General features: G+C 35.3%; 1 protein-coding gene across 8 annotated transcripts in view; it reads right to left on the bottom strand.

The window, feature by feature from the left end:
* CDH18 (cadherin 18) overlaps window positions 1-20,533 on the bottom strand; it is a 712,342-nt gene that overhangs the window by 349,094 nt on the left and 342,715 nt on the right. The window lies entirely within an intron of this gene.

Here is a 20,533-nt window from a genome sequence, read left to right as displayed (position 1 = left end):
TTCTTAAACTTAACAGAAAACCAAAATTTATAGATAGAATACATGATGAGTGATTATCACTCTGTGTGCTGAATTGTAAGATGAAAAAGTTGGGGTATATTTATAGTAATTATCCAGAAATATACAAGGAATGCTTTCAACTAGGTATATGAATTGATACAAAAGAAAGGTACACGTATTGTAGTTATTTAGAGAAATAATTACCCACAGCACAATGGAGCTAAGACCAAATCAATTCATAAACATGATACTAGGAAAAAATGGAACTATAATTAGTAAGAAGAGGAGAAAAAGTACTACTGGTTAGGAAATATCATAAATTTAGAATGTGCTGATGTGGCAGTGTTAGCTAGACATTGTGATGAGTTATACAAATTCACTTGCAATATGAGGCTGCAGTTTGGGAAATAGTTTTGAGGGGGAGACATGATTTTGTGAGTCATCTACACAGAGTGATGCTAACAAAATAGGCTGTTAGATTCCATGAAGGAAAAGAGAAATGTTTCTACAGAGTTGACTATTAAGACATCCAGGGTGATAAGAAACAAAGAGGAAGAGGGGATGAGAGGAGGAGAGGAGTATATGACATTTAAAATGAGAAGACAGAAGATTAGATTGATCAGATCAACTAAATTTTTACATTTATGATTTTTAAAGGTCATTTTAGTAAGTTGAAATTTATATTACAGATTGGTAAGCAGAAATTTCTCATATTTGTAAAATCTAGTGATGTAAAAAAGCAGAAACTCAGTAAGTTTGGTAACTACAGAAAAAAGTCTATCTAAAAATAGATCAAACTTAGTGTAATAGATATTTGCATATTCTATAGCATGCAAAATTGCCAAATGAAATCTCATAATTTTTTTTAATGCACAAGAAGCTTGATCTCACATTTCCAAATGTGTGATTAGTGATACTGTACCATTGCCTTGCTTATTCAGAGGTACTTTATAATAGCACTTCCAAGTAGCAAGTATACATAATTATTCTTAAAGGAAATTAAAGATTGTACTGAAAGTAAGAAATTGAAATGTGAACTCTATCACTTTCTCTTACCCAAAATGTATAACTACAGATGTGATTGAGTGTGCAACAGTGAGGGTAGATACTATATATCAAAGACTATTTATTGGTACCTTGAATACAAACTTAAATCATCACATAAAGTCTGATTTTTTAACACAGAGAAAAATTTAGAGAGGCCATCAACCCGCTAAAGAACAGAACTATCTAAAAGGAAAATAGTGTCTCCAAAGCATTGGCTAGAAAATGTGTCCAAAATAAATTGCACATCACTAGCACTAATTTGACACTCCAGAAAGATCGGTTAGATCAAAAGGGATTCTCTTTACCTGTATCTCAGGACACCTTATGTTATTATGTGTTTCCATTTTTTATTGCAAGTCAATTGCATATGGTGTGTTGACATAATTTCTCTGCAAGGCTTTTGTGTTGGATAAGCCCAGTCCTTTCTGCCATCACAAGCTGTAAGAATTACATGAAAGACAGGAGAAAGCAGGCTTCAAATCCACTGTCCTCTTCAGACGTCATAGTAGCACCATTAAACTACTGGCAGAGATAGGTTATCCCCAGATTGCAGCAGTTTCACAGAAAGGCATATGTAGACTTTAGTCACTGCCAGAAAGGAACTGTCCCTGCCCTCTTTGCAGATTGAAGATCCCTCTAACTGCCAGTATTTCTAATCATAATTGTCTGCTTTATACAAATTGTGTCTAAACATATATTCTACCCGTGACAACTAACTAGTATTATTGACAATGATGGTTTTCTTATCACATTCCTCAAGACAGAATCTCTCATTTATAAAGTCCTTAAATCTTTCTAGCATATTTCTGCTGCAGTTTAAATTTTCTCCTGCAAATCACAAGCATCCACTGGTACCGTTTTTATATTAACTCAAACAGCATTAATCCCATTTAGGTAATCATTTCCGAATTTTCACTAGAAGTGACTGAACTTATTGTATAGCAGAGGTATTGAGATTTTGTTTTTCCCTCACTACATCACTGCTATATTACAGATGTAACTCAGGAATCATCAGACGGAAGAGATACACAGGGCCTGACACAGGCGACAGGCTCAGGCCTCGGTGGGCTCCTCAGGTGAGCCATTCTTTCCAAATCTTTAGGTTCACCAATGAAAGGCCTGGAAGCCTCTCCATTTGCACCTTTATAGAGGTTTCATTACACAGTCATGATAGATTAACTCATGACCCCTGACCTCAGTCTCCAGCCCCTCTTCCTGCCCTGGAGGTCAGGAGGGTGGGACCTGAAGTTCAACCCTCATCTCTGGTTTGTGTCCCCTGGACCAGTTCCCATCCTTAGTAGTATCCAAAAGTCTTTTCATTAACATAACAAGAGGAAACTTTAACACTCTCAACACTTGGGAAAGCCTAGGCTATGGGGGAAGGGAAGCTATGAAACAGATCTGTAGATGAAGACCAAATATCTAGGGAAAAAAATGTAAATACAAATGCATTTGCCCATCTGAATGAATACACACACACACACACACACACACACACACACACACATATATATATATACCCTTCCCATGATTCACAATATCACCTCCTCTTCAAACATGGACTATTAATAGCAAAAACAATCATAAAAGTCAATAGATTGAGGCCATTACTACAATCTTCTTCAGTGATTAATCAATATCCAGTTCATCAGCATATCATATGAAAGTCTCCAGGATAAGGCCTCTCAGGCTCTATAGATCCCTTTACTGTCAAATACTTATGCCATTTTCTCTTTTGCTTTTTTTTATTTAGACAAATTGAAAACATGCTTAGATTCTGGATAGAGGCCAACATGGGTCAAATCCACTTAGCTGATGTATTGATAGTAACAAGTACTCTCGTAGATATGCTCATCAAGTATTCTCATAGATATGCTCATTTTTCAATAGATAATAGTGTGTTTTTGGAGAAGTTGAGGATATTACATATATTCGGTGAGGCAATCTGTACCAGTCACATGTTAGTATCTGGTGCACAGCATACACTCAGTAAATAATGGTGATAATATAAACTTATCTTCTAAGATACATCTATGATTTTACGAAAGCATATGAGTCAAAATGGCATCTTCATTTTGACTCAAAATGTTACCAAGTTATAAGTGACTGCACCAAAGAAGAGAACACATTACAAACAAAAAACAAAGTATGATTTGTTTCGTGATAGTGCTATGACTCATTTGTTGACATCTTGTGCTATTGAGATTACCTACTTCTCTGAAAAGTGAAAGGCAGGACTAAGAAGGGATCTGCTGCCATCCACAATCTGTTCAGGGAAGATATAGATTTTCTTTACTTCATAGTTCCTGAGGACAAAAATCAGAGCCTAGAGATAAAAGGGGATTGGTTTGCCAATCACAGAACCCACAGAGCACAACCTTTTTGTGAGAGAAAAATTCCCAAAAGGAACACAAGCAAAGAAAAAAAAATTGCTTGTTCAGTGTGTCTCCTGCAAAGTCATCACTATATACAGTGAAAATCATTAGTATGTGAACTTAATTATTTTAAGACATGATCAGTGTTGTTTCTACCAAATTTTGGCTGATGTCTGCAATCAGAACTATACAGTGTCAAGGGGAAAGATAAATATAAGCATTTAAAGGATTCAAACTTCTCCCCTATGTTTAGAAACATGGCACCACAGAGACTATAGAATTCAGACAAATCTGCATGTTTGAATTAAAATTACAACATATCTAACTCTGTGTTTCTGTGTGTGTGTGTGTGTGTGTTTGTTAAAGGGTCATGTGTAGAAGATTAAAATAGACATTTCCTGGTTTAGGTTGGTGGAAAAATATTATACAACTCTATAATTGCTCTATCTTTGAATTTGGAACACAAACCTCAGATGGACAAATGTATCTTTACTAGGATTTTATGAATAATTGTACTTTTTCTCCAAACTATTATTTTTAACGTTCTAAGATCATCGGCACTCAACTTCTTGTCTCTTCTCTATCCAACAACTTTTTCTTCTCTCACTATTAATGAGTCAACACTTATTAATTCCATTTATAAAATAGATATAACCACAAAATAACGATTTTCTTCTTGTTAGAATATTTAACAAACAACTTGCATCTAATAAATCATAGTTGTAATCTTTCCTATAGATGTTCTCTTCTCTAGAGTCAACCACTTCACATTTGCTACATGGGAATGCCGGCAATTGATTGATTTTTCACTTTTAATCTTTTAACCCATTAGCAAGTTTACATGATAGTCTGAATCTCGCCAGATTGCTCTCACGGGTTGAGGTTATCATCCTCTCTTACCAGAACCCCAGGAACAGGCTCTCTACTCCTCTTTCTCACAAAACAAACAGAATCACAACTGCATCAGAATAAAGTGTTTGAGTATGTCCTTACCTGTCTTCCTGTATTCAATGTATGATAACCAAAAGAAACTCTAATATCCATATTCTTTCACTTACATATTATTACATTTCAGCTTACATATTATTGCAATCAACCACCCTTCTATAAGGAGAAGCAGATCGGAGATAATCCTTTACCCAACTGTACGGTAACCTAACATTGTATATATTCTTGACTGACTTAATTTTTTTCATAAATATGAATAGACTGTCAAGAATAAGAAAGCATTTGAAGAAAGTTAAAAGGAGAAGAAAGGAAATCTACAATGGAACAAGTAGCAACCACGTAAATTAATAAAGTCCTAGGATAGGAAACATTTATTGATTTAAGACAGTAAATCATGTTTTAAAATTGAATAGATCTAGGGCCTCCCTGGTGGTACAAGGTGGTTAAGACGCAACCTATGAAACTAGCCACAGCCACTGCAGCATGAGTTCAAACCCTGGTCACAGAGATACCCACATGGTGCAGCAGATCTCTCCTGTCTCACCTGCCTGCTGCTCCCCTCAGCAGTGTATTTCCATCAATCTGCCTGTTCTGTTCCCCACTCTGTCTCTGGTGAATCCTCTCATCCCCCACACCTCTGGCCTGTACCTCAGTTCTTGTATGCATAAATAAATAGATCTTTAATAAAAAAATAAATAAAATTGAATAGGTCTAAATTATAGGCCACAATTGATGATCCAGAAGAAAAAAAAAAAAACCTGAGGAATTTATTACATTGAAGATGTGATTACAAAGAGATTGTGAAAGTATAAAAATGAATTGGTAGTATATCAAAGTCTATGTGCTTAGAAATGTATATGTATTTAGAAATACATATTAATAGTATTTCCTCAAAACATAGAAAAAAACCAAAAACATAGAAAAATAAATTTGAAGACTGAATAAATTAAATTACTGTTATTAAGAAAAAAAAAACAGATATTTAAGCTGAAATACTCCACCAAATTTTAAACAGAAAAAGTGAAAAAATGATACAAGAAGTTCTGGCAAAATTTTAAAATGTCAGAAATGAAGAGAAAATTCTAAAGACTTTAAGATAGGAAAAGTAAAGTTGATTTTCTACTAAAAAATGAAAATGTGACTGACATTAGATTTCTCACTGCAGCACTAAATATAGGTGACAATTCCATAACTTGCCATATATAATCAAAGATAATGTCAAGAAATATATATTTGACCATGAAAAACTGAAGAAATATAGTCCACAGCAGTATATACTATACACATCTACTACCAATTTATGTATTTAAATCAAGTTCTTCAATTGGTTGAATTTGTGAATGTAGACCCTATGAGGGGAAATATCCCCAAATAAGTGGACCCCCACAGTTCAAACTCATGATGGCTAAGGGGCAACCATATATATATATATGTGGTTAAAATGGTATGATAAAGAAGTGAGAAAGTATGAAAAGTAAATACAAACAAAGAATAGACACTGACTTAAAAAATACCCATTGCAGAAACAGAACAGAACAAAGCAATCATTAATTTTTACTTCAACCAAATAAATCAGATTCTTCAGTGGAGATGCTTAGGAATCTGGATAATCAGAAACCTTCCATGAACTTATTATTATTATTTTTAGAAAAGTTTGGGAAATCACTAGTATACCTTGGCACTTGGAAGATTGTACTTTGAGCAACAATTTGAAAGTTAAAGGATTCCCCAAATGAACTGGAACCATTTATTGACTTGTCCTTTTAATTAAAAAAAACTCACAAATCATGGGGAAATAATTAGATGTTCAATCAATGTAAAATCAAATTACATATAACACAAAAATAATATGACTAACAAAATTGGAGAGCAAGATGGAAAGTAGACACGGAGACAGACTCCCTGATCTCTGTAAAAAGCAAGGCACCAACAGATAGCAAGTAGATTTGGGAAGTTAAAAAGCAAAATTAATTTTTTAGGTCATAAATGCAAACACTTAAAAAAACTAATGGTGACAAGTGAAAGAGACCAGGAAGCTTAAATGTGCTTAATTCCTTTTTTTTTTAAATAGGAAAAACATATAGATAAGTGATTTTATGAAGGTGCAAGTACAACAAATATTTACAATAGCTTTGTCTATAAGATGATTTAAAAATTGAAATAATCCTGGGGAGTCCAGCTTGGAGGGAAAGATTTTCTTCTCACTAAACATTGTGAATTGTGTTTTTAAACATGGTATTATTCATAATTTTTATAGGAATAATAAATGAAATATTAACTAAAAATTAACATTGGAAGCAAATAAGTATTCTGCTCAAACTGATGAAAAATCAATTTATTTTATATTTTCTGCTCTGTTTCCATATATTACTCAATTAACCCTTAATATTTTGTAAAAAAAAAAGTAATTACTGTAATTTTTTGGGTAATCATGACCATGACCGTAAAGATATAGTATTGATTTAAACAGTATTTAGCAGTGCACGTGTGTGTATATATGTTTGTATGTACATGTATGTGTACATATACACATGATAAATCTGTCGTATAATTTCATGAATATGGCATATTTAATAAACATAAAGGTTGATATATTTTTTAAAAATAAAATTTTCGTATATGAAATATTTTCTTTTCAAAAATCACAACAAAATATTTTTATAACATGTAAAATTAAAGGAAGAATTGTGCTCCATTTATAGGAAAGACATTCTTACCACAGGTAAAAATATTTGAGGTTGGGCCTCCCTGGAGGCACAGGCTGTTGAGCGCCACACAGTGAAGCTGTCCACAGCCTCTGCAATGCAGGTTCCATTCTGGCCGGCAGGGGAGAAATCCACATGGCGCAGCAGACCTCTCCTGTCTCGCCTGCTGCTCCCCTCAGCAGTGTATTTTGTCAGTCTGCCTGTTCTGTTCCCCACTCTGTCTCTGGTGAATCCTCTTACCCTCCCGCACATCTGGCCTGTACCCTGGTTCTTGTATAAATAAATAAATCTTTAAAAAGAAAAAGAAAAAGAAAAAATATTTGCGGCAACTACTTGAGAAGAATTGTGGATATACACACTGTCTCTGGAAATGACAATGCAATTTACTTTGTGGAATGTGCCATATAGAAGTATAATTCTATTTTGGTATTAGAAAAAATATATATCCACATAAAATAATCAGCATACATGCTTTTGAAATACATAATCACTTGTGTTGGCTATTATAGGGGTGTGCTGAAATTCTGAGAACAAGGCTTTATTTTCTTTTTTAATTAAACTAAACATTTAATTGCATTTCCAGTATTCTGTCAGCAGAAACAAATCTATAAATGTGGAGTAAAATATTATGAGAGCTGGTCTTTAATATCCCATCACAAGCAGAGCATGTTATGGGCAATCTGTTCTTTGCGGCCACATAACCACCATGCTTCATATGAATGTTAATTCCTCTAAAGCATTCAACCACATTCCAGCACTTTTTTTTTATTTTAAACTCATATATATCAGTTAAAACCCAAGATCTTGAAAGTATATTATATTTATGATAGTAGCAGGGTTTTAATTTCTAGCACAAGACAATCGAGTAAGTGAATGGAGAGTACATCTCAAATACAAAGTTTCCTGCCAAGTAAGTAATGGTCTTCTATGCTCAAATGCATATCAATAAAATTATACAAACACTTAAATTTTTTATTTTATTTTCAGTATTCAATATGTCTACAGCAATTTTCTAGGTTCTATGGAAAATAAATGGATCTGCCGACAAAGTACTTAGAGTGATACATGAATTGAAGACAGGCAAATGTGAAAAGGGAAATAAGAAAATCCTCATATACAGTGAGGGGAACAGAACACTATATATCATTGAATGTTTATACCCATAGTTATCCTAGAGTGCTACATCCCAGGATATGATTTGAATTCTAGAATCCATCCTTGGCTCTGCATACTCAGAAACACGATTCTGTTATCAATGTAGAATAAGTCCATTGGCCAAGTTCAGAAGACTGATGTGTGAATCCCCAATGGTGATGATTTCATCTACATAGAACACTGTAACTATTAAGAAAACCAAAATAGGGTGTTCACCCTATTTTGAATGCATTTCATGAATGCATTCTCTCTGTGGAGAGAGTAAGAAGTCCAATCATTATGAAGAGATAACTTCATGAAAACATAAGTGAAGGAAGTAAACATAGCTCAAATATGTAGTGACATCAAACTGCAACAATTCAATGCATCTTTCTTCAAATTATGCTACCAGCTCACTAGGCTTATCCCTTATGGATGGGTGATACAAATACCTGCTTCTCATTCTTTTTTCCGTAACTGATAATACCTGATTCTCAATAAAAGAAAAACATTATTTTTAAAATATAACACATTTGTTATGGTTGCAGATAATTTTGTTGGATTGAGAGTTATTCCCTTTATGTTGATTTTTTTCAATTTTTTTAAAGATTTATTTTTTATGCATACAAGAACTGGTGTATATGCCAGAGGTGTGGGGGAAGGTGAGAGGATTCACCAGAGACAGGGTGGGGAATAGAACAGGCAGATTGACTAAAATACACTGCTGCAGGGAGCAGCAGGTGAGTCAGAAGAGGTCTGCTGTGCCACATGGGTAGCTCCCTGGCCAGGGATTGAACTCATGCTGCAGTGGCTGTGGCTAGCTTCATAGGTTGTGTCTTAACCCCTTGTGCCACCAGGAAGGCCTGAGTTTCTTTTTATTTTGATCAACAATGTTGGTACTCAACTTTAACTTAAAATACAAGAAAGAGGGAACAGACATGACTACAGCAAAGTTCTATTTCCATGTGTTGATGACTCTTAAATGTGTATTTCTAGCCAATGCCTCTTCTCTAACCAGCAAATCCAACCACCTGGTTAGATTTATCTAAAACACCAAAATATTAGCAATCCACAGCTCAAATAAAGACCTTTTATACCCCAAATCTGGCCTTTACTACACAGTTCCCTATTTCAATGAATGACAAAGTCATTGAACAAGTTTCCTATCCTAAGAACTCAGGAATCAACTTTTATTTCTACCTTAAGTCACTACTGACTTAAGGTAGAAATAAACTAGTTGAGTTTAGACTAGTTGAGACTAGTATAGACTAGTTGAGTGTGTCATCACAATATTGTTTTGCCTCTTTAATAGCATTTCATTTCCATTCATGGTCGTCTATCTTAACCAACATCTTTGTTGTTCAATTACAGAAATAATGTTACTGGTCTTTGCCTACAAACTGTTATCCACAGCCAAATGATTCTACTCACCCCATCAGAGTGATTTTTAAATACAAACCTGATGCTTATTGATCACCTTATTAACATAATTTGATTGGATTTAACTGCTTTCAGAATAAAGGGAGAAGTCTTTGATATTCAAGGTCAAGTATTATTGTTTGTTAAGAATCTGAAATGTTCTAAGCATAGAGACATGTTAAATATTTATAGTGCTCCATGAACTTAAAAACCTATCCAAATAGTCTACATTCTGTAAAAAAAAAAATCTACATAACTGAATTGACAGGGTACTTAATTCTAAATAATGGAATCCAATTGGCATAGGAAGGAAAGAAGAATTTGGTACTGAAAAGAATATGGATAGGGCTTTTTAGTCTAAAAAGTGGGCACATGAGCACAAAAGTAATTAGCTTTGTAAAACATTTAGTTTTATCTGGGAGGCAGCAAAATTGGGCATGATGCCAGAAGAATCACATTTGTAGAGTTCTTATGTAACCATTTTTATGCTTGTTACCAAAACACTCTCCCTGAAGGAAATTATTTTTGCTGCTTTCTAATGATATATATAAAATAAATAAATAAAACTCTGCTGTAGTCATTGATTTCAATCCCAGAAGAATGAGCAAAATAAGGAGACTCCAACTCTGTTTCTTGGAGGACATATCAAGAGGCTTCCCAGGGAGACAAAAATCAATTCTGAATTTCCAATTCACATATTCACATGTAAGAATATCTGTAATAACTCTTACATTACTCATTAAAGTAGGTAAGTCTACTTGATAAGTGATTAAGTCAATGTTGAAAGGACAAGTATTTCTGGTACCTGTAAGAAAGACAGTCTAAGAATGTGCGTGGTGCATAAGCACACTATTTCTTTCCTATATAACGAGACCTCAAGCTCAAGAATAACGAGACCTCAAGCTCGAGTTTTAGTGTGTGATTGAGACACTTATTTACATGTTCTGAATTTTCAGTGGTTGAAGCACAATCCATATTCAGAGGAAAAAAAAAAACTAGTTTGAAAGAGAGGTTCAGCATTATTTAAATTTTGCTTTTTTATTCTTAGAAGCTAAGACTCCACTTCCCTAAATAGATACAACAAAGATGGGAACACCTTCTAAATTACTGAAAAGTATGGAGATAATAAAAATGTTGAAGTTATCGGCTCTAATATTTAAAAACATTAATTGACAAGTAACCTTATCAAAAATATACTATGGGGCCTCCTGAGTGGCACAGCAGGATGAGCACAGTGCTGTGAAGCTGTCCGCAGCCTCTGCAGTGCAGGTTCAATTCCCAGCCGGCCAGGGAGATATCCACATGGTGCAGCAGACCTCTCCTATCTTGCCCACTACTACCCTCGGCGGTGTCTTCAGTCTGTCTGCCTGTTCTGCTCCCTGCTCTGTCTCTGGCGAATCCTCTCACCCTCCTGCCCTTTGACCTGTAACCCAGTTATTGTATAAATAAATAAAACTGATATACACACACACACGCACACATATATATACACACATATGTATATATATATATATATATGTATACACACACACACTATGAATTACACTGTATCCATATGATTTTGGTTTTTTTGAATGTTTAATGAGAAGCTGAGGTGTATTATGTTGGGACACACACAAAAAAAAAAAAACATGCTGTAGAATCACAATAGATAATTCCCACTAATTCAAACAATGCCCATGCGAAACCATATTGATTTTCATTTTCCAAAAATATCATAAGCTTTCAAAGCCATTGATTTTTTTTCCAGAGAGATTCTTTTGAGTTGGATGTGTTTTCAATAATTAGTAAATTACTTTGGAATTGCTTCCATAGAAATCAGAGAACTTTTTATGGCCTTTACCTGAATGATAGGAGTACAAGATCCAAATAGGATTTTAAGAAAAAAAAAAATGACCATAACATTCTGAAATGATTTGAGAACTTTAGTAATTCTATTACTAATAAGCAGTCATTATCTAATTTTCTAACTATTTTTAAAAGGAAAACCTGTAATAACCCATCAACTTTCACACATAGATCCTTACTGATAGCATGCGTTTTATATGCATATGAGCTGACTATAACTTGTGGAGATATAAGACTCTTATTACAAAGAGGAACTACAATGGGATAGGGAAAGACTTGGTATCTTAAATGCAGTAAAATATTGTCACTAGTGTCCCAGGTTCAAAGGGGGCATATGTACTAAGTAGGCTCCTCTCTTTGAGTCCAACTCTCCCTGGTTCTTTTCTCCGGTGTCAAGGACAATTTTATTAATGGACTGACACCCATGATCCTGAACTTCTCCACTGCAGTTCAAAAATAGGGCTTAATATATGAAATTGATGACTAACCAATTTAGAAAGTCTTTGAAACTTTGTCTAGGACATGAGGGAAAAAAATGATTATTTCAATGTCTTTTAGTATCTGATTCTGTTTATTTATATATTTATATTGATTGGTTAATATCATGATGAATTTTATTTATAGATACCATCCATACCAAAAACAGAATATGGCTTCTGCTTCAACATGTCCTTATTTAGACTTTCACATTTCAAGAGATATTACAAATAAGCCTCAGGGTATAACTTGGATATTCAAATTCACACCTAGAAAACTATTTTTTACATAACAAACTTTAAGGAAACCAAAAATTCCCTTTGTAGCTACATTATTATAACTGTATTTGGAGACCTAAAATTAGACTGTCACTGTGCTTTATGCAACGATGTGTGTTTTTGAGGTGCTTTTCCCCCAATGCTGTTCACAGTATGGAAAGTTGTTTATGGTGAAATCCAAAATATTTTAGGTTACTTATTTAAGTCAACAGATATACCCTGCTGCTTAATGTACCATTTTAGAGAATATATACCACTGTGGTTGGACAAAAATGCCAGTGATAGAATATTCACAATATTTCTCTGATCCTTCCAGAGGATAAGAGCAGGTCTTCTCCAAATATACCAGAATGGGGCAACTTCAAACACAATGAGGTCAATTAAGTATATATTCAATTGCATCTCAAATTGTTTACCAGAGAAGGCTTCCTGCTAAGTGCTGGCTATAATTTTAGGATACAAAGAAGAAAAATCCATAGTCTCTGCTTGCGGGCCATCTATGATTTATTGGAAAAGAGGGAAAAACCAAAGGTGAAAGTATAAGCTGGCAATGTAGTAAATAATGTTCTCATGGGATAAACTCAGGATGAGCTACCTCCCATAAATGCCGATGAACCCAGTGTGGGAAGCATGGAACAGACTGCTCAGAGAAACACCAGTACCTGAAGAATGGCTAAGAGATAATCACGTGATAAGGGTATGAAACAGTCAGAATCTCCTCAAGCAAATAGGGAGAAGTTTTCAACTGCAATAAAAAAGCAAAAAAACACTAATATTTGTCTGTGTAGTTGAAAAGTTAAAGGCTAAGCACATGACAGTAAGACTCAGTCATCTTCATACAGTCATTTTTCTCTAGCACTAAACAAGACTGAAAATGTTATGGATAGGGCCTCCCTGGTGGCACAAGGACTTAAGCACAGCACTGTGAAGCTACCTGCAGCCTCTGCAGCACAAGTTCAATCCCCAGGCGGCCAGGGAGCTACCCGCATGGCACAGCAGACCTCTCCAACCTCGACTACTGCTCCCCTCAGCAGTGTATTTCAGTCAATCTTCCTGTTCTGCTCCCCACTCTCTCTGGTGAATCCTCTCACACACCCCCACACCTCTGGTATATACCCCAGTTCTTATATGCATAAATAAATAAATAAATCTTAAAAAAAAAAAAAAGAAAATGTTATGGATAGAGAAGTGGAGTAGAAGTACTAGGTGTGTGAATCCAAATGGTTGTAGCCTCAGCATCAGTAAAAACCATAGAGACACTGGCCCCGTGAACCAGGTGGAAGCTTGTAAGCATCATATTTCCTGTCTTCTCCACCAACTGAAATAGTATTTAATGATAATGAACCATTCAACTGATGATCATTTGGTTAACAAATATTTGTCTGAATTCTGCTGTCCTTCATAAAAGGATTATTCCTCTGCAACCCAGGACACACATGATCCTCCAGAATGGAGGGAGAAGCTCTGGACTTCTAAAGAGTTATAGATGAAATGAAAGGAACTGATTTAAGAGTCAACAAGAACACAGTGTTCCAAAGTGGGGAGAGAAGTATTAATAGAATAAACCAGGGTTTTTGTTGAGATTTCTAAGAAGGATCATAGTGAATGATAGATTTATACTTCAGGTTGACTACAAACTCTAGTTTGGAAAAAGAAGTAGGACCTATTTACCCATGAAACAATGAACTGGATTTCCTGAGTCAAGTTTCCCAAAGGTCCCAAGCTGATAAAAATGGTGATGCAATATTTTTCTGTGCCGTGACCTAGACACATAAGGGAAAAGCAGAACTGCGTGTTTCCCAGAAGGTGGAGTGATTGGGCATAGACAATCAGCTAGAGGGCATGACCCGAAGAGTGCAGACTAAGGTCCAGGCCTGTAAAAGCCACATCTTGAAGTGGCAGTCATGCATGAAAGTCAAAGCAAGGCTGATCAACTCGTAGGATGCTTTAAAGAGGATGAGATAAAAAAAAAAATAAAGATTTGATATCATGTTTATATTCATAGTAAGAAACAGGGATTTAGAGTTACATTCAGATGCAATATGTTAAATATTTTTATCTCTCAAGGTCTAAGTATGTACTGAAAAGCATTAAAATATTTTAGGAAGATTTTTCTTGGAAAATTGGCATTGGTTATTCAAGAGATATCATCTTTTTCCTAAATTAGGGCCTTGATATTGCCCTTTTGGGTGGAAATAACAGTCCACTCCAATTTCTCTTTACAAGGACATTTTTCTTCCAGGAAAAAAAAGGTCAAATTTACTATTTTTGGTGAGATATCCTATTTCCCGTCCTCTCATTTTTAAAGAAAAGCTATTTTCATGGGTAATATTTTGAGACTAATGTCTCAAAAATCACTTGAAAATGATAAAAGATGAACTTTCAGTGGTAAAAGACAAAATGGTACAAAAAACTAAAATTGGCAAAACCCACGTAATATAAACATGAAACTGTCCTTTAGGTTTTTTAAAAAAAAAAAATCTATAAACTTCCCATATACTTTTGAGTGACTGATGTATTTTAAAATCATCTGACAACTCTGGAAAGAGAAATGTGATATTACATCAGTGGCCAGTGATTGGTGTGGCTTAGTAGAACTAAAATAGATATAGATCATGAAGCTGTTATAGTTTAAAAATGCAATTTGAGAAACTAAGGTAAAATCCAATGTTATCAATAGTTTCTTGGGTCTGGCAGGAAGATATGGGCACCTCTGAGTACGTTTTTATAATGTATATAAGAAAAAGATGACAAAACAGTATAGCAACTGGACAGAAACTTTTTAAACTGAGGCAATATTGAATTACAATATTGTATATTAGAGTGTAGGATCACATCTTTGAGGTGCATTTTATCATATCACACCCACCATTAAGGGAACCCACAGTTCTCCACAATAATCCATAGTGCCTTCTCCCCAATTTGTTTTCTTCCTCTCCCTCTGGCAGCCTCAATTCTATAGTCAGATTTATAAAGTTTGTTATTAATTTCACTTTATCTGATCCTTTGGTTTATTTAGATCCCACATAAAAGTGATACCATCTAGTATGTGCCTTTCTCTTTCTTATTTCCCTTTACAAAATCCATTTTAGGGACCTCCCTGGTGGCGCAGGGGGCTAAGCACATAAGCACAGCACTATTAAGCTATCCACAGCCTCTGCAGCAAAAGGGAGTTCAAGCCCCAACCAAACTTGGGCAAGGGAGCTGACCCATAGGGCACAGCAGACCTCTCCTGTTTCACCTGCAGCTCCCCTCAGCAGTGTATTTCAGTCAATCTGCCTGTTCTGTTCCCCACTCTGTCTCTGGTGAATCCTCTCACCCCCACACTTCTGGCTAGTACCCCAGTTCTTGTATGCATAAACGAATAAATCTTTTAAAAAAACAAACAAAATCCATTTTTATCTGAACCACATTATATCACCACTCCCATTAATAACTAGAAGAAAACTCCATGGCTTACCCTTTTAGGATTAGTTATGTAGTTGTGTAATTATACAGACGTGGGTATAGTAAATGAGTGTATAGGTCTCTACCCACTGTAGGAGTTCAATAGTTTCAATAAGAGCATGGCAGGAGGATTCATTCTAAGGCCAGAGAGTGGAGGCAAAGGGAAGGGAGTTGGTGTTGGTACGGGAACATCCTAACAGGTGACATTGATGTATGTTTAGCGTATACAAGAATATTACAAACCATTTTAGAGTATTTACCATTTAATTTCCAGTACAGGATGTGGTAGGTGTTATTATTCTCCTTTCCAAAATTAAAACCGAGATGTTGGGAGGTTCAATAACTTGCCAATAACACACAGATGTGGGCCCAGGTGTTCGACTCAGGTGTTCTAGATAACTATGCAATTAAATATTTTTTCCTTTGACATCATATTACAAAGATACAGGTAGAGCTAGATATAGGTATGTCTGGAGATGCAAGGATAATTTTAAATGAAGTTAGATTTGTAACCAACAGAAATAGAGCAAATATACATCCCATGACATGAATTTTGCAAACAAAATTCCTGCTTCTTGGAGTAAAATAAAACGTAAAAAGCTCATGGCTGGATATGATAACAAAGTAAAATATTTCCTTTATAAAACATTTTTAATATATGGTAGTCCTTAGAAAATTAACAAATTCTTAAAAATGATCTTAAACAAATACAAGAGCTGAAATACTTATGGTACTTTAAATTTTTTAGATTTCCTAAAGCACGATTATAAGCTTACAGATGCAATTAATAAAACAAAGCAAGAAGAACCAGGAGTGTTCTTCCAAGGAGTGAGCATGAGTAACTGGAACATTCAGATCAGGGAAAAACAAAGTTTCAGCAAGTTAGATACAAGGCCATTAAGTGAGTCATCTGAGAATCTGAGAATAAGACTTTGTTAATGATCTTGAGGAGGTAAATGATTCCTTGGTATTTTCATGGTATTAAGCATCAAGAAATATCACTAAACAAAAGAATATTGTTCTTATTATATCTGGGCAATAAAACAGGAATGAAATGTCATTTGAAAAATAAAACAGAGCTACTGAAGTTGAAGAATGTTTCCTTTACATTAACATAAAGGGGGGCTACTAAATTAATGGAGTTTACAAACTTTTTCCTGATGATTTGTAATATGGAGTCGCTGTAAAATAGCACTTGCTCTCTATAAGCATTTTAACTGAATGAGAATTCTGGGTAATAACAAGCAGTTACAGACATTTGGGAATAAATCCACATATTTTTTTTTCAACAAACATTAGCTATACACATAGAAGTTGATAAATGCTTAATAAAAATAGTGTGTTTACAAGGATTTTATTCTCAGAAAATAACCACTTCAGAAATATCACAAGGTTATTGAGTTTTCAACACATCACATCAAGGGATGTATAATCTATAGCACATTATACTTGGTTTATAAAGTAATAATCTCAGGGCATCTATTATTTTGTTCTAATCATTTTCATCTTCCTCCATAATTCAGATGCACTGTTTCACTGAAAACTTCCATTTTTATAATTAAACACCACAAAACACCCTGTATACTGACTACTCCATTAAGTTCATATTGAGCAAGAACTTGTTTCTCTGTTGCTACATTATACATAGTTCATGTGCTGGTTTTAGCAAAAAGATTTCATGAAAATAACAAGGACAGGGTAAGATTGGGAGCTAATTTGTCAGTATAAAGATTATAAAAATCATTGTTTCTATAAAGTCCAATAAAACAGTTTCTGTTTCTATACTATGCTCAAGTGAATTATGTTACCATTTGTTCATCTAGGAAAATATTTTTTAAAACTAATTAATGTCTACAAATAAGTACAAAGATGTGGCAGTAAGGATGTGACAATTGTAATATAACATTCTTAACTATAAATTCTAGCCAGATCTACACTCTTTACATAAAGGGTGAACTAACTAGTTGACCAAATATTAGTTCCAAATATTTTCCTTTAAATAATTGTTTATTTTGGAGTTTATACAACTTAAGCAAATACAGTTTGAAAGATGGAAATTAAGTGTTAAAATCAAAGCACTCCAAAGTATAACAGAGATAAGTTTTATATATTTTATGAAATCTATTAATAAGAGAAGTTTATGCCAGATTATTTCAAAACTGGAAAGAAAATATACCATGCATGTATAACTGACTTGATTTTCTAATGGTTCTTTCTACACAGCTGTATAAAATCAGTATCTTCTAGGTTTTTACTTTCATAGTATGTGTAATAGAGTAATATTTATTGTGATACATCTACAACAGATAGGCACATGATCAGTTTCAACCTCTGGAAGAAATTTGGATACTTCAGCACAGAATCTATCTTTAAATATCTGCCATACATTTTTCAACTTTAAACACACTAAAGCTAATCAAGTATCTTTCTCCCAAATATCTGTTTCCTTCCATTTTTTTAAGATTTATTTTATTTATTTATGCATACAAGAATTGGGGTATAGGCGAGAGGTGTGGGATGAAGATTCATCAGAAACAGAGTAGGGAGCAGAACAGGCAGATCTACTGAAACACACTGCTGAGGGGAGCAGTGGCTGTGGATAGCTTGATAGTGCTGAGATTTTAACACCTGTGCTACCAGGGAGACCCAAATTCCTTCCATTCACAATGAGTGTTAAGTCGTCTATTTCAGGGAAGACTCTCAAATCAATCTGCACAATCTCATAATCAGATTCTCCACATTTGCAAGGCACTCATCATGTGTATAATTTTACCTGTCCTCCACTTTCTCTTCTCTCATTTCATCATTTATGTTGTTCATTGGCAGGACACTGAGACGGCAGAGATCTATTCTAGCCAGTTAAAGAAGAAAGGAACTTATTAAGTTGTACAAAGAGCTCACAAAATCTTTAATGGGGATAATACAATAAACTACATGGGGCCTCCCTGATGGCCCAAGGGGTTAAGTCTCAGCACTATCAAGCTCTTGGCAGCCACTGTGACATGAGTTTGATCCAGGCCAGGGCCAGGGAGGTGACTCACATGATGCAGCAGACCTCTCCTGTCTCCCCGCTGCTCCCCTCAGCAGTGTATTTCAGTAGATCTGCCTGTTCTGCTCCTCACTCTGTCTGGTGATGCTCCCAGCCCCCCCCCCCCCACACACACACACCTCTAGCCTCCACTCAGTTCTTCTATGTGTAAATAAAAAAATAAATCTTTTTGAAAAATAAAATAAACTACAGGCTGAGTTTCTAGAAATAATTCCCAAAAGTCTACCAGAGAACTGGGCCACCAAATGAAAAACTTCCACCACTAATATCACAACAGCTAAGAACTCTTGACTAATCCTACCTGCAATCTCATCTAAGACAACAAAACTCTCTCTTCCAAACCAGCACAAACCTCCTGGTAGTGTTCCCATTAGACAAAATTAAAGCCTACCTGGAAATCATTACAAAAAAAATCAAGAAATGCAGTTTTGTTTACCAGCCAAAGCAGTACAAGGGGAGCTGTTGGTAGGACTGAGTATTGAAATAACAAATACATAATACCTACCACATACTGCAAACAGAATACTTACAAAAAACTGATTTTGTCATGCAATTTCTGTCCTTTTGCCAAAAAAACTTTAATTAACCATTGTCTAAAGACTAAAATCCAAACTTCTCTACTGACTTTTATTAGATAAGTGTTCAACAACTTTCTTAGAATTCCATTTTTGCTTAGAGTTATTTTAAGATCATGTTTTGAGAAGTAAGACATAGCTTCTTGCTCTCAAAGAGTAGAAGCTCCAAGTAGGATGCTAGGGAATATAAATTATAGGCAAAACAAGCTATGGCGACATCATAATGTTGCATAAAATGTCCTCTGAGACCTGACAAGAGTAATGTGGGTTTAGAAACGTAGAGTTGAGGAAATTATTCAAAGAGCAAGTGGAATTTTCAGCACATTTTTGAAACTTAAAAAGTGTGTTGAGCTGATTGAGCCTCTTCACCATGGTTGTATGACAACAGTATTATCTGGTGAACTTAATGTAGTCGATACACATTTCAACAATGCGGAAATGATATGTATATGCATGATGTTTAATGCAATTTTACCTCAGTGGAAAAAAAAGAAAAGCAGAATTTACAGCCAGGTATAAAAGTACAAAAATATGATATATGAGAATGAAAAAGTTAGAGAGGGGCCTCCCAGGTGGCGCAGGGGTTAAGTCTCAGCACTATGAAGCTGGCTGCAGCCACTGCAGTCCACATTTGATCCCCAGCCAGGGAACTGACCCACATGGCACAGGAGACCTCTACTGTCTTGCCCACTGCCCCCCTCAGCAGTGTGTTTCAGTAGATCTGCCTGTTCTGCTCCCCACTCTATGTCTGGTGAATCCTCTCACCCTTCCCAGCCCCTGAACACAGGGCCTGCGCCCCAGTTCTTGTATGCATAAATAAATAAATCTCTATAAAGAAAAAAAAATCAGAGAATGTGATTCTTTAGGAATAAGTAAAACACTGGTTTAGCTGTTGACATGGGGAGGAGATGGACAGAAAATTCTCACCTGCTTTATAAAAGGGTTTAAACTGTGTCCTTAAGGACACTGTGCTGAAGGAGTCTGAACAAACAGGTCCACTTACACTGTCCCTGTGGGTATGATGTGGCGTAGAACAAAAACGGAAGGCTGAACATGGACAACCCTTCAAAGCAATAATTTTTTTTTTTTTTTTTTTTTTGTGGGACCCTCACCAGCGGCCGGGGAACGAACTGGTGCTGCAGGGGCTGTGGGCAGCCTCGCAGCCCAGCGCTCTACTGCTGTGCCACCAGGGGAGGCCCTCAAAGCAATAATTCTAAGTTCAGATCAAAAT

This window comes from Talpa occidentalis, unplaced genomic scaffold (assembly GCF_014898055.3).
Source record: "Talpa occidentalis isolate TD23 unplaced genomic scaffold, MPIMG_talOcc4v2.1 talOcc4.6, whole genome shotgun sequence".
NCBI lineage: Eukaryota > Metazoa > Chordata > Mammalia > Eulipotyphla > Talpidae > Talpa > Talpa occidentalis.
This window is presented reverse-complemented; position numbering and strand designations above follow the sequence as displayed.